Source organism: Loxodonta africana, chromosome 4 (assembly GCF_030014295.1).
Source record: "Loxodonta africana isolate mLoxAfr1 chromosome 4, mLoxAfr1.hap2, whole genome shotgun sequence".
NCBI classification, from domain to species: Eukaryota; Metazoa; Chordata; class Mammalia; order Proboscidea; family Elephantidae; genus Loxodonta; species Loxodonta africana.
In genome coordinates this window covers 106394739-106407913 of record NC_087345.1, presented here as the reverse complement: position 1 = coordinate 106407913, position 13175 = coordinate 106394739, and the positions used below count along the sequence as shown (strand labels likewise).

General features: G+C 41.8%; 1 long non-coding RNA gene across 1 annotated transcript in view; it reads right to left on the bottom strand.

Annotated features, from left to right (window-relative positions):
- Nucleotides 1–2079: 2079 nt before the first annotated feature.
- The window catches only part of LOC135231216 (uncharacterized), a 32463-nt gene continuing 21367 nt past the window's right edge, over nt 2080–13175 (bottom strand). The window contains exon 3 of the long non-coding RNA XR_010321871.1: nt 2080–3085. This is a non-coding gene — a long non-coding RNA (uncharacterized LOC135231216). The remainder of the gene's footprint in view (nt 3086–13175) is intronic.

Genomic DNA, 13175 nt, shown 5'->3' with positions numbered 1-13175 from the left:
GAAAGCCTATATGTGTGCCTGGCATGTAATCTAGCATCATACCTAGAGTTAGTAAAATGTTTTTCCCTCTGCACCTGCCCTCCCCATATCATTATTTTTATATCTATTGTCTCCTGCCTTGGAAATGCACCAGTTTTCTAGACTCATTAGTGATCAATTGGAAGCAGAGTGCTAAAGTGGGGGAGGGGGGGACTTGCTTCTCAACAGTCCAGCCTTTTAAACTGCCTTCTTTTTCTCTGTCAGAGCAATGGATTTTTTTAATGTAGTATTTCCATGGAAACTGAATATGTAATGCTTTTCTTCTTCTTTTCAGAATGAGAGCAGTCAGTAAGTATGCCTTAGAACAGTGGCTTTCAAACTGGTTTGACCGCAGCTCAGTATAGTGTTGTGTGTGTGTGTGTCTGAAATAAAACCCTTGCTCTGTGCTTAAACACCCTGATATTTTCTATCTTCATCTGGTCATGACCCACTAATATGATGAGACCACAGTCTGAAAAGCCTCCTGCCTTAGAGACAAAGATAGTGACTTTTTTTGGTTTGTAAGTTTGTATTTCCGTCTTATAACCAGAGATCTTTCCTGGCCAACATCCAGGTCTAAATTCAAAATCAGAAGATTATACTTTGTTATGGTGTGACGGATCAATTTTATAGGACCTTTCTTGCCACAGTTTTGCAACTTCCACCAAATAACTGGGTGGGATTATGCAAATGAGTGCTTGTGGCCCACCAAGGAGATTGCATAGCTTGCTAATAATGCGAATAAGGTGCATGGCACCCTTGTGGGAGTGGGAATATGCAAATAAGGTATATGGAATACTAATGAGGGGATTGGTCAGTTTTGCCATCTTGTCAGGCTTAAAATGAGCCATCTCAGAGGTGGATAGGGGAACCTCACCACCAAGAGAGTGTCGTGGGAGGGATGGCTGGTGTTAGAATTGGTAAAAAGTTTGGAGAAAGGAGATATGTCTGGCTCTGCCTCATAGGAGTCATCCTTGGTCTGTTGCTGTTGATAATGACTCTCTTTCCTTCCCCTTGTGAAGTCAGCCAAGTAGATCTGGTAGCCCCACCACGCCATTTTTACAGTTGGCGTCAGAAGTGGGATTCGTTGCAGTGGCTCGAGACTTACGGAAGCATGAAGATTTGTAAAAGAAAGGGGTGTGGGAAGTGCAACTTTTGATTCTTAGGTGCTTACTTTGGTTGTCGTTATCTGTAATGGCTAAAAGGAAAGTAAGAGGTGTAATGCTGTAGCTGAGGGGAGAAAAGCCACATCTGAAGTGGCTAGGGGCAAAAGCCAGGCCACTTAACAAAATGGTTGATAGGGGGCCAGAGTCTTCTGGTTCCACCCAGCCAGAGGCCCAAGACCATACACATATGAATGGGAAGATAGTCAAGGTATGGAGAAGAGAAAATGAAACTGGAAATTTTTATAAGGGTTATGGGTTTATTTGATGTACTGTGGATATTGAGGAGGCCTGGTGGTGCAGTGGTTAAGAGCTACAGCTGCTAAGCGAAAGTTGGAATCCACCAACCATTCCTTGGAAACCCTGTGGGACAGGTTCTGCCCTGCCCTATAGGGTCACTATGAGTTGGAATTGACTCAACGGCAATGGGTCTGTTTGATTTTTATGAATATTCAATGTTTCTCCTAACTAGTGTTTTAAAACATACCTTAAAATGTATAATGGCAGTGAATATTGGGTATTATAGATAACAGAGAGTGTAACTCCACCTTCAGCCAATACTTGATTGGATATGCTAAAAGGGGAACTAGAATTTGCCTGAAGGAAACACAGGCTGTTTGTTTCAATCCTGTAGCCCTGTGTATAGAAAGAGTATTGGAGGCTTAGGTAAAAAACCTGAGTCCCACCCAGAATCTTTCCAGTCAGGAAATTTGCATTTGAAAAGACATGCAGCTGCACCCAGAACTGCTGGGAGAGAAGTAATTTGCATATGAAGGAAAGACCTGCAGAAAAAAAAAATGGCTTTTTTTTTTTTTTTTGAACTGCAAACAGGTGGTTTCCTGTTGGGTGCATCAAGGCAGGAAAAGTCTGTACCCGTCAGGAAAGAACCCCCTTTCAGGACTGAAATTTAAAGGGAGCTGGCAAGTAGAGGTGACTACCTGGGGCCACAAGGTGAATGGGGGGGTGGTGCAGCAATGAAGAGATGGCCTGAGTTTGGACATGTTCTGTTGAAATCTGTTGGCCTAGCCCACGTGGCCAGGGATGAGAGAGAGAAGGGACCAGCTGGTCTGAAGTGAAGGGAGGTCTGTGTGGACTCTTGAGCCTATGTCTGACGTCCTTTGACCTAGCTTAGAAGGCTGGGGATGAGAAGACCTGGCCTTGGGTAAAAGGGGAAGAGAAAAAGAGATGTTTGACACCATGACCTGGTGTGGATTACTGCATTTTGATTGTGTGCACTGGACTTGATTTTGCTTATGGGTACAGATGCTCACCGTTTTAACCGGAACAGAATATGTGCAAACCAAGGAACATGCTTGTCTTCTTAGAGTACTGGTTTGACAGGGACCAAATAAAACATTGGCTATCTAAAACAGGGAAATAAAGGCATGAAGTGGCTAGTTTACACACTTTTGTGAGTGTGCTTGTACTCAAAATGAGGGGGGCAGGGAAGGATCCCCACTGAATAGATTATTCTTTTCCTCATGAGTCTGGGGAAGACAGGGTGGGGGAAGATGCTGATAGGATTATATGATTCAGTTTTGAGTGCTGATTGTTAACAGGTATCTTAGTTATCCAGTACTGCTTTAACAGAAATACCACAAGAGGATGGCTTTAACAAAAAGAAATTTGTTTTCTCACAGTTTAGGGGGCTAAAAGTCTGAATGCAGAGCACTGGTTCTAGGGGAAGGCTTTCTCTCTCTTGGCTCTGGGGGAAGGTCCTTGTTTCCTTTCAGCATCTCTGGGCCCACGTGTCTTCATGTGTCTTGGTATCAACCTTCCCCTGGATATAGGAGGTTCTTAACGTAGGCACCCTGGGTCCAAAGGGCATGGTCCACTCCTGGCTCTTCTTTCTTGGTGGTGATGAAGTCCCACTCCTTTCTGATAGCTTCTCTCTCCTTTTATCTCTTGTAAGACAAAAGGGGTGATTTGAGTAAGGCTGTGACTTGAGTCACAGCCTTTAGTAAAAACGTGATTCAAGATATATCCCATACTTACCTCATTAACATATAGAGGTTTAGCATTTACAATATATAATTGTACAATACCACAGAATACAGGACAATTACATAATGCTGAGAATCATGGCCTACCTACTTTGACACATATATTGTCATTTGGGGGGACACAATTCAATCCATGAGAACAGGGTTAATCATGATTGTAAAAACTGGAAATGTAGAAGCAGCATCTGTGAAAGTGTGGACTCAGGGAGAGGCACTGCTGGACTGGAATAGAGTGGTGAACCTAAAGTCACTTAAAGGTTTTGCTGTGCGAATACCTCGATAGAGGCTCAGAACAAGGAAATAATCTTCTCAAAGTTAACTTTTATCAGAGGCTAGAAAGGGTGAGGATGAGACGACTTATAGAGAAGCTGACCAGGTAAGATGGATACCTGCAGCAGCCCTGAATGGATGGTAACTGAGTGTCTTAGTTATCTAGTGCTGCTATAGCAAAAATACTGAAGTAGATGGCTTTAACAAAGAGAGTCTTATTCTCTCACAGCCTAGAAGACTAGAAGTCTGAATTCAGGGTGCCAGCTCTAGGAGAATGCTTCCCTTCTGTGTCAGCTCTGGGAGAAGGAAGGTTCTTGTCATCAAATTTTCCCTAGGTTTAAGAGCTTCTCAGCACAGGGACCCCAGGTCCAAAGGACACACTCTGCTCCTGACACTTCTTTCTTGGTGGTATGAGGTACCCCAGCCCCCGTCCCCTACCAGCTTGCTTCTCTGCTTTATATCTCAAAAGAGATTGATTCAAGATACAACCTAATACTGTAGCTTTAGCCCTGCCTCATTAACATAACTGCCTATAATCCTACCTCATTAACATTATAGAGGTTAGGATTTACAACATATAGGATAATCCCATCAGATCACAAAATGGAGGACAACCACATGATACTGGGAATCATGGCCTGGCCAAGTTGACAAATATTTTTTGGGGACAATTCAATCCATGGCACTGAACATTCTCACTCTGAGATCTCTTTGTCCTACTGAAGGGCTAATTGTTAATAACCATTTTGGACTGGTAAAATGATCAGGAGGTGGGTGTTATCCTCCAAGAATGAAAGAACCATGGCTAGAAAAGCCAAGGAGTGGCCTGGGGTGCGACATATTGCTTTTATACGACCTTTTCCACCATGGTCTTGTAACTCGCACCAAATGACTGGGTGGGATTATGCAAATGAGGTGCTTGTAGCCCACCAAGGGGATTGAATAGCTTGCTAATAATGCAAATAAAGTACGTGGCAGCCTTGTGGAGGTGGAACCCTGAAAATAAGGCACATGGAACCCTAATGAGGGGATGGGGGAGCTTTGCCATCCTGCTGTGCTTAAAATGAGCCATCCCAGAGGTGGACAGTGGGGACCTCAATACCATCAAAAGAAGAGACAGGAGTGGAGTGTGTCTTTTAGACCTTGGGGTCCTTGCTCTGAGAACCTCCTACACCCATGAGACGGAAAGAGCTCTAACACTGGAGTTGACGAGAGATGGTGAGAAGCAGTGGCAGGAAAATTATGGCAGCAGTACCAGGAGATGGCACAGTGGGCTTCCCAGCCCTCAAGCAAGGTGGCTACAGTGGGTGCGCCAACTTGCAGAGTGAGAGGGCTTAGTACCTTAGGGCCAAGACTTACTGGTGGAGTGGGGTGCGTCCAGGCACTTATTGGTGGAGCAAAAGGGCTTTGTAATACTTGCCAGAGCAGGGCAGAGGCCAGGCCTGAGCAGGGGCCCAGGGGCCAAGTAAGGCCTACCTTCAGGCCTGGCTGAGAAGCTGTCCTGACTAAGCAACTGTATCCTGAGTCGTTCCTGATCCTAAATTGTAACCTGTTACTTCCCTAATAAACCTCATAATCGTGAGTATTGTCTGTGAGCTCTGTGTGGCTACTGCAACAAATTATCAAACCCAGCAGAGACGTAGAGAGCGCCCTGGGAGGTATGGCTGGTGTTAGAATTGGTAAAAGAGTTGTAGAGAGGAGGTATATCTGACCTCTGCCTCACAGGAATCACCTTAGGCTGTTGATCTTGATTCTCCTTTTCCCTTGTGAAGTGAGAGGAGGTCAGACTATGCCGCCACAGCGTTTTTACAGTCTTTAAACATAAAGCTGGATACCAGTTCTTGGTGTTTTACGTAGTGTTTTAACACCATCAAAATTTTCATCAACTCATCCCACACTTACTTGTGCCATAGCTATGGTATGAGATAGTGAGAACTGAAAGAAAATGCAACGTAAGTACTGTGAATCACAGCTAACATCTTTGCTAAAACTTTTACTCACCGTGTATCTCTTTTGCGGGTAGATTTTACCTAATTTCTTGGAATTCTTGGATCAGTGGGCTTGCGTTAATTCATATCACCTAGCGAATAATACATCAGGCTCCAGAAAGGACTCACTATGCCTCCATTTTCTGAGCCTCCCATTCCAGTACTTCCACTCGTAATTTTCCCTGTTCTGGTTACCATTCTGGATCACCCAAACTGTAAAATTTGGGTCTGTTCCAGTTTTGCTTTGTTGGCTATGACTTGAACCGTTTCAAACTGGTTCAAAGCCCTGGTTCAAAGTCACATAGCTCGTAAACACACAAAAAAAACCAGTGCCGTCAAGTTGATTACGACTCATAGCGACCCTATAGGACAGAGTAGAACAGCCCCATAGGATTTCCAAGGAGCATCTGGTGGATTTGAACTGCTGACCCTTTGGTTAGCAGCCGTAGCACTTAATCACTACGCCACCAGGGTTTCCATGTAGCTCGTAAAAGAGAGGGTATATATTGAGCTCAGGTCTGACTTAATACTAGAAATCTTGATTCAAACCCTTTATGTAATGAAGAATGCCAATGTCAAGAGCACCTTTGCTGTAAATTAAAATACTAACTCTTTAGGAGACAAATCAGTTTAAAGAGTATATAGCAAAATATTGTTCATGTATCATTGTTTAAAGAAGGTAAAGAACTCATCCTTCTCAGCTTTGAACTTCAAATATCTAAAGTGCCTTCATTTGGAGGAACATTGACACAGTCCCTGCAAATATTTTTTTCCCCTCCGTACAGTAAGCCTGGAATTCTGTGGTAAATGGCCTTGATTTATGATCTGTCTTCTTTCCTGTCTTTGTTCTGAAAACTGTGAAGTAGGAAGGCAGATGGTATCATTGTTGGTAACACTGAGGTCTCAAAAGTTTGTGTGAGAATTTAAATGAGCATGCAGTTCTCCTAATGGCCTCCCCACTTCCTTGCCGACGCACTAGTCCACGTGGATTGTTGGGTGCAACGGAATCAGTTCCGACTCATAGTGACCCCATGTGACAGAGTAGAACTGCCTGATAGGGTTTTCTTGGCTGTAATCTTTTTTTAATCTTATGGAAGCAGGTTGCAAGGTATTTCTCCAGTGGAGCCTCTGGGTGAGTTTGAACCACCAACCTTTTGGGTAGCAGCCGAGAGCTTAACCGTTGTGCTACCAGGGCTTCTAGTCCATGTGGGCAGAGTAGTTAAATGTCATGGGTAAATGAACAAGGTCAAAAATTGCAGTGGAAGGCGACCATATAAGGTATTTGCTATTTTGGTGTAGAAAGTAGCCATGCAGACAGTTTTGTTAGTGTTCTATAAGGTGATTTCATGAGGGAAAAATTCAGCGCAATTCTGCACTTTACTATCTCATGTAGCCAATAAGTAGTGAATCCATCAAGTAGAAATATTCTTTAAGTTCTGGTTTCCTTTCCATCCCAAGTTTCTTTTAAAGTTCATGTTATTTGCATTTGTATTTGACCCAGTGAAGCAGGCTATGTAAATTAAAACCTGAATCAGTCATAGTTCTTTAAGGGTATTAATTTCTCAGCCAGCAGAAATTTCATGGTTCCATAAGAGATTAAATAAAAAGGACAAATGCGAATGGGTATTTTTTACTATGTAAACATTGAAAAGCTGGTTTAATAGTAATAGTAATAATTATGAATAATAAGAATGGATAGAGTTTTGAGAGCCTACTATGTACCAGATAATGTTCTAAGTGTTTTACCCATTTTATCTCATAAAATCTTCTCAAAACTCAAAGGAAGTTAGATACTGTTATTTCAATTTTTACAAATGAGGAAACCAAGGGACAGAGAGTTCAGTTTAAAATTAAAGGTCGTAGCTCTTAAGTGATGGAGCCAGTATGATCTGACTCAAGATCCTGTGCTTTTAACTACTATGTTATACTAACTCCATATGTAATAGAGCATTAAACTAAAGTTAATAGAAAATAGGGCCTAATGGTAGTTTTAGCATTAATTTATAGTCTGAACATGTACAAATCACTTCGTCTCTCTTTGCCTCCATTTCCTCATCTATCATTTGTGGTAGGGATTAAAGTCAGAGAGGATTAGTTGCTGTAAGGATAGAATACATTGTGGAAAAAAGAGGAACTGGGAGGAGGTAAGGACAGTAGAGGTCCCTGAGTGGCTCAGATGGCTTGCTCTCGGCTACTAACCTAAAGGTTGATGACTCTAACCCACACGGTGGAACCATGGGAGAAAGGCCTGGCAGTCTACTGCAAGGTTACAGCCAAGAAAACCCTACAGAGCACAGTTCTACTCTCTAACACATGGAGTCATCGTGAGTTAGAATGGACTCAATGGCAATGGGTTTAACAACAATAGAAGATGGTAGAAAGTACATTTAGAAAACATTTTTAAGCAAGAAATTCCTTAAAATGTTGGCTTGGTGAGAGAAGAATAATTACAAATATATAAATTGTCAGGGTTGGCTACAGGTACCCGTGGGAAGATGAGTAGGAGGGACAAGAAGGTAGAACCTGGAAAAGTAGCACTCGGTTATGAATGTTGTTAGGTTAAACCGAAAAGCGAACCCAGTGCTGTCGAGTCGGTTCCAACTCATAGCGACCCTACAGGACAGAGTAGTCCTGCCCAATACAGTTTCCAAGGAGCACCTGGTGGATTCGAACTGCCAGCGCTTTGGTTAACAGCCATAGCACTTAACCACTACACCACCAGGGTTTCCTCTTGTTAGGTTAGGTGCCATCAAGTCGATTTCGACTCACAGTGACCCCATGTGGCAGAATAGAACTGCCGCATAGGTTTTCCTAGGCTGTAATCTTTACAATATAGGCTCCAGGAACTGATGGAATACAAATTGAGATGTTTCAGCAAACAGATGCAGTGCTCGTCTACCTGGCCAGCTGACTGGAAGAGATCCATATTTATGCCCATTCCAAAGAAAGGTGAGCCAACAGAACGCGGAAATTATCAAACAATATCATTGATATCACACACGAGTAAAATTTTGCTGAAGATCATTCAAAAGTGGTTGCAGCAGTACATTGACAGGAAACTGCCAGAAGTTCAAGCCAAATTCAGAAAAAAAAAAATTTTTTTTTTTTTTTAGAAGAGGATGTAAAATGAAGAATGTCATTGCTCATGTCAGATAGATCTTGGCTAAAAGCAGAGAATACCAGAAAGATGTTTACCTGTGTTTTATTGACTATGCAAAGACATTCGACTGTGTGGATCATGGTAAATTATGGATAACATTGCAAAAAATGGGAATTCCAGAACACTTAATTATGCTCATGAGAAACCTGTACATAGACCAAGAGGCAGTTGTTCAGATAAAACAAGGGGACACTGTGTGGTTTAAAGTGAGGAAAGGTGTGTGTCAGGGTTGTATCCTTTCACCATACTTATTTGATCTGTATGCTGAGCATATAATCCAAGAAGCTGGACTATACGATGAAAAATGCAGCATCAGGATTAGAGGAGGACTCATTAACACCTTGTGGTATGCAGATGGCACAAGCTTGCTTGAGAAAGTGAAGAGGACTTGAAGCACTTACTGATGAAGATCAGAGACTACAGCCTTCAATGTGGGTTACATTTCAACATAAAACCCAGTGCCATCGAGTGGAAACTAAAATCCTCGTGACTGGACCAATAAGCAACATCATAATAAATGGAGAAAAGATTGATGTTATCAAGGATTTCATTTTACTTGGACCAATAATCAACGCCCATGGAAGCAGCCATCAGGAAATCAAATGACATATTGCATTGGGCAAAAATGCTGCAAAGACCTCTTTAAAGTGTTGGAAAGCAAAGATGTCACTTTGAGGACTAAGGTGTGCCTGATCTAAGCCATGGTATTTTCATTCGCCTCATACGCATGCAAAAGCTGGACAATGAATAAGGAAGACTGAAGAAGAATTGATGCCTTTGAATTATAGTGTTAATGAAGAATATGGAATGTACCATGCACTGCCAGAAGAACGAACAAATTTGTCTTGAAAGAAGTACAGCCAGAATGCTCCTTAAAAGCAAGGATGGTGGAACTTCATCTCACGTACTTTGGACATGTTATCGTGAGGGACCAGTCCCTGGAGAAGGACATGCTTGGTAAAGTAGAGAGTCAGTGAAAAAAGGAAGACCTCACCAAGATGGATTGACACAGTGACTGCAACAGTGGGCTCAAGGGTAATAACAACGATTGTGAGGATGGCGCGGGACCTGGCAGCATTGCATTCCGTTGCACATAGGATTGCTATGAGTTGGAACTGACCCAACAGCACAACAGTCTTTAAGGAAGCAAATCACCAGGTCTTTCTCCAGTGGAGCCACTAGATGATGAGTAAGAGGGTGGGTTTAAGGGACACCCTGTGGGTGCTGCTGCACAAGAGTAGTGGATTGCAGCAAGATGAGATGAGGCTGACGTGATAAGAAGGTTAGGATGAAGCATAACCACAAGCAGTACAGTTACAGTGGGTCATTTGCTTAACCAGGCAGGTGTTTGGTGAGGAGGGTGAGAACAGGTTAGAGAAATCCCATTAACTATTCAGATTGATATTTGGAGGCATTTCGAGGCAAGCATGAGTAGCTTATTCATTCATAATGGAGAAAAATGTGCATAATACACTGAATCAGAGGTCGAGAAGGGCCATGTGATTGCTGGTGCTTATCTGTCAATTACATGATTTTTATATTTGTGTTTTGAAACTTTAAGAGGAGAGTGTGAACTGCTTTCACAACTGATTCACTTCTTAGGAATCTAACAAGTGAGGGAAAATAAGATGTCTCCAGCTGCATCTCTTCCAGGGATATTGATGCATTCCCAAACAGCCTGTTTTGCTGAGAGCACCATGATAGGAAGAAGGGTTAGTCAGGAGGGGCTGTTTGCCTCTCACTGATCGGTTCTTCCAGTGTGTAGCTCTAGGCTCCTATTCAAAAGGTTGCTACTTGAACCCACCCAGTTGTGCCACAGAGGAAAGGCCTGGCGATCTACTTCCGTAACGATTACAGCTGAGCAAACGCTATGGAGCACAGTTCTACTCTGTAACACATAGGAGCCCCTCACCCCCCCCCCCCAGCATGTGGTATGCTACACGCATGGCCTCATTAGAGGATATCAGCCCTCACCTCCCCACGAAGGCCATACATTATAATCTACCCCATCCCCAGAACTTCTTTTATAGCCCAGCATTTTTCAGTACCTCTTTTTTCTTTTATTAGGAAAAAACCCTAAAATCTGTTTGAATCAAATAAGTTAATAGATAAGAAAGTACTTCTAAAATTGCAAGGCTTGCTACACATGCAAGGAATTTAGTGAAGTGGTGAGAGAAGAGGGGTGTGGATAGAGTTGAGTATAATTGGGTGGAATGCCACCTGTTATGAGGGTTATGGTTTGGCAAGAGAACAATGAACCCTTTCTTCTCCTTGGCATTGGAATGCACATTACTATACACAGGATGGTGGAGGCAACCACCTCTTAGATCTGCAGGAAAAGCCCGTCTTCATTCTAGGCGGGAGTGACTTGGTGGGACCTTAGGAACCCTGCAGGGTTCTACTACCCAGCTGGGGTAAAATTCTTATCTTCTCTCGCTGCTACTGACTCTTCAGAGGACTTCCTTGTGGTTCATAACCCATGAGGTGGAGAATTGGATAGATGAAAAATATAATTTGTTCATGTAGTAGCTATCTTTTGAGCCGTATTATCTTATATAGAAAGAGCCCTGGTGGTGCGGTGGTTAAGCGCTTGGCTGCTAACCAAAAGGTCGGTGGTTTGAACTTACCAGCTGCTCCATGGGAGAAAACATGCCAGTCTGCTTCCTTAAAGATTACAGCGCTGGAAACCTTATGGGCAGTTCTACGCCGTCCTTAGAGGACTGCTATGAGTTGAAATCAACTTGACGGCAGTGGGTTTGGTTGTTAGTTGCTGTCGAGTGGATTCTGACTCATGGTAACCCTGTTTGTGCAGAGTAGAACTGCTCCAAAGGGTTTTCAAGGTTGTGACCTTTTGTAAGCAGATCGCTAGGTTTGTCTTCCCAGATGCTGCTGGGTGGGCTTAAACAGCCATTGTTTTGGCTAGTAGTGGAACACTTTACTGTTTGTACCATCCAGGGACTTCATATAAACTTTAGGAGAATCTAATAAAGTTTTTGTTTACTTGGATGGGTAGTTGTGTTGCTATTCATAATTGTAAAAAGAACATGCATGATTTTAAGTCTTCCATTCACTGAGCACGGTGTTTATACTTAGTTGTTGATTTAAAATAAAACCTTATTCTGTTTCTGTATTCTGTCTTTTTTTCTCCTTATTTTTCCTCAATCAGTGTTTGAGTGCCTACTATATGAAGAATGATTCATATAGTATTTAAGAGAAATTAACTAAACAGAATTTAGATCTGTTCCTTGAGCAATTTTTAACTGAGATAAATTCATCTTTATGTTGGGGTGGAAATAAAGTGCTCAGTATAAAAATACTGCATACCATTTATTACATTTTACAAGTGGAGTACCTTTTTTATAACTCATTTTTAATTATTTTCATTTTAGAGCAGAAAGTTTTCTTCTTTAGTTTAACTTGCAGAAGTGGTGGTGTTTCTCTTTTCCTGTGAACTCCTACAACAAAACGTCCATTAATTAAAAATAGCTGCCCAATAGGGAAAACATGTTGTAGCAACTCCTGACATTGTTCTAAAAACAGACGCGAGCTGCTTGAGTGCTGAAGAAGAATGAGCACTGAAAGCCGTGAGAACAGATTCAGGCAGAAGTGTGCTAATATTTAAAAAGGATCCATGTGTCTTTCATTATTGTTTTTCTGATTATAAAAGTCATGTGTTTTTTTTTGTTTGTTTAAAAGTCACATGTGCTTGTTTAAACAACAAATATTATAGCAATAACTTATGTAGAAAGTGAAATTTCTACCCAAATTGTGGTGTCTGTTTAGGCTGGTAGGTTCTACTGGATTTTTTCTATGCATATAGAAACTGTATATACTTATTTTAAAAATGGGGTTATGCTTTTCTCAACATGCCTTTTTAATTATATATGTTAGAAAATTTCCATATCAAATCTTTCAGAATCCTCTGTTTTTTAAGGCAGCATAATATTTCACTGTATAGCTGTACTACGATTTGCTTGGTTCTCTATTTAGACTAATGGGTTGATACCTTTATATAACTTTTTCCTTAAAAGTCATTGTTTTTAAGAGCAGATACACCTGTTGTCAAACAAATTTATTAAATATATTGATGGAGTCCCTTGATGGCACAAAAGGTTAATGTGCTTGGCTGCTATCATGGACTGAATTGTGTCCCCAGAAATGTGTGTCAGCTTGGCTAGGCCATGACTCCCAGTATTGTATAGTTGTGCACCATTTTGTGATCTGATGTGGTTATCCTATGTGTTGTAAATCCTAACCTCTATGATGTTCATGAAACAGGACTCTAATCAACAAGATTAGGTTGTATCTTGAGTCTATCACTTTTGAGATATAAAAGAGAGAATCAAGCAGAGAGGAGAGGGACCTCATACCACCAAGAAAGAAGTACCAGGAGTGGAGTGCATACTTTGTACTCACATCCCTGCACTGAAAAGCTCCTAGACAAGGGGAAGGTAAATGACAAGGACCTTCCTCCTGAACTAAAAGGGAAAGAAAGCCTTCCCCTGGAGCTGGCACCCTGAATTCAGACTTCTGGCCTCCTAAACTATGAGAGAATAAATTTCTGTTTGTTAAA